This window comes from Gadus macrocephalus, chromosome 15 (assembly GCF_031168955.1).
Source record: "Gadus macrocephalus chromosome 15, ASM3116895v1".
Lineage (NCBI taxonomy): Eukaryota > Metazoa > Chordata > Actinopteri > Gadiformes > Gadidae > Gadus > Gadus macrocephalus.
The window spans coordinates 5,063,406-5,065,905 of record NC_082396.1 but is presented as its reverse complement, the minus strand read 5'-3'; positions in this window follow the sequence as shown (position 1 = coordinate 5,065,905).

Sequence of the window (2,500 nt, the reverse complement as noted above, 5' to 3'; positions counted from 1 at the left end):
TGCAAAGGATATGGACCCAACTTGTAGGTTTTTCACCAATGCTTTGTTTAAATATATGGTTTCACTCTGTTCTCTGTAAACAATGAGGTCATTCCTCCACCACCGCAAATCACTGATAGGGAATTCACTGCAAAGCTGCACTTTCCGCTAGTAGTCATACTTAGCCATGTGGTTAAGTAGCTCCCTCTCACTCACTCTCTCTCTCTCTCTCTCTCTGTCTCTCTGTCTGTCTGTCTGTCTGTCAGTCTCTGATCTTCGGGTGTGTATGGAAGCCATCTCATTGCACACACACACCGCAAACAACCCGTGACCAAACGTCCCCCTCCCACTCCCCCTTTGTGTAAAAGTCCAGGTTGTCAACGTGGTGTGGCATTCATTACCTGGCTGCAGGCCTGGCTGGCTCCATAACAGCCCGGGAGCATTCCACGTCACAGTCCGCCCCCCCCTGCACCCCCAAACCTAGGCAGAGAAGGCCGGAAGGCTGGCAGACCGCTGGGCCTGGAGTCCAGCATATAGGCCCTACAAACCACATCACAGTCTGGAGCGTCTGGAGCGTCTGGAGCCTGCGCCTCTATAAAGTTCCACTGCCCCGTCAGAAAAGGTTATTATACTGAGTTAATAAAAGCTGGAGTTTGAACGTGAAGGGCGTAGGTATTTGAATTCAGCCAGGCGGGTGATATATTAACTGGAGACTTTGTTAAATCATAAACAGGAGGATACAATTGATTGCTCTGGGTGTTTGGGACTGTTTGGCGCACCGATTCAAACCTAAGCTACTACACCCAGCCAGGTATCTGACTAATCGGTGTTGGAGTACACTCGACTCTGCAACGATCAGATTAGGCAAATTTTGGGGCAGTCTTCTAAAGAAACCGAATAAATAAAAAAAGGCCAAATGGCCGGTTTACGATAGAAAAACCAATGAAACTGCGGTAATTGTACAGCTTATATTTCGCGGCTAAAGTTTACAAACCCGCGTGACGTTCCACTCAGGGACAAAGAGGCCGTTTGTGTGGAAGGCTCTGCGCAGGCACCTCCACTATTAATCTTAATTACTGCTTATCAATGAACAATTCACTGAGTCATCCACTACTCACTACTATGTACATTCAACCTTGGGAAACCAACTAGTTTGGCAGCACTGAAAGGAATGACATGGGTGTTTTCATACACACACACAAGCACACACAACACACACACGGTGACAAACACACACCCATGAGTCATGAGTTATTCCGGCAGCAGGCCTCAGGTCTGTTTGCGTCAATAAGTAAAACAAAACTTGCAAATAGCAATAAGGTCCCTACCCCTATAGGCAAATGGAGCTGGCATGAATGAGGAGGCCTGGGGTTTAGCAACACTGCAGTCACAACCAAGAGATGCAAAGCGTTTCACAGCACTGTGGGAGAGTTCAGTGCCCTGGGGGGGGGGGGGGGGGGGGGGGGGGGGGGGGGGGGGGGGATATGACACTGCATGTTTGTGTGGTGTAAAGTGCAGAGACGACAAGCATACCTCTGACTCTGACACACTGTCTTTTTTACGACGTGTTTGCACAAATTTGCCTGGGCTCCTTATCGCTCTGTAAATATAGCATTCTCTGTGTCTGTTGACGATAGGAGCGGGGTGGTTGTGTGGACCGGACCCACCGGTCGGCTGAGAGTGCGCGGGAGGGGGGGGGCACTGGTCGGTTAACAGCGGCGTTTAACATTTCAAAGGGGTTAAGCCCGCCAACGTTCCAGCCTACCGGTAAGTGGTGTGATGGAGCCAGGTTGGGTCTGACACGCAGATGTGAAACTTGACCTTGTTCTATGCAAATCATTAAAAGCTCCCTCAACAAAGGAGAAAGGGGGGAGGGGGGGGGGGGGGTGAAGTTCACCTCCACAGCCTTGCCAAACAATGGGAGGGCGCAGTCAAAGCCAGACAGCCTTCGAGAGGAAATGGTTTCACACTGACTGACAAGTGCGGCTACACCCAGGGTTGTTCCTGAAGGACACCTGCTTTGTGCACACACACACACACACACGCACACGCACACACACACACACACACACACACACACACACACACACACACACACACACACACACGTCGACTTCCATTCCCTCTCCAAAGGAAGCACAGGACAATATATGTGTGACAAACACAAGAGGTAGGAAGCCTTGCATTTATTCATATTTCGCTCAGCTTGAAGAGGCCCCAGTTTCGATGACCTCATTTCCTTCCCCCCCCCCGTTTCAGCTCGCCTTCTACCAAAAGCTCATGTGACACTTTTCCAAGCTGGTTTTGTTTCCCACTCTTTTGTTCTCATTCTCTCTCTGTCTCTCTATCTCCCTCCCTCTCCCTCCCTCTCCCTCCCTCCCGCACGACTAAATCCCTCTGAGCCAAAGTGTTGTGTTGCCTAACAACAAGGTGAACAGAGTTCATGTCCCATGTAAGTGCAGGGAGCGTTTGGGCGCTCACATGATCCTTGATTGGGTTAACCATTTACAGGAGGGGAGGG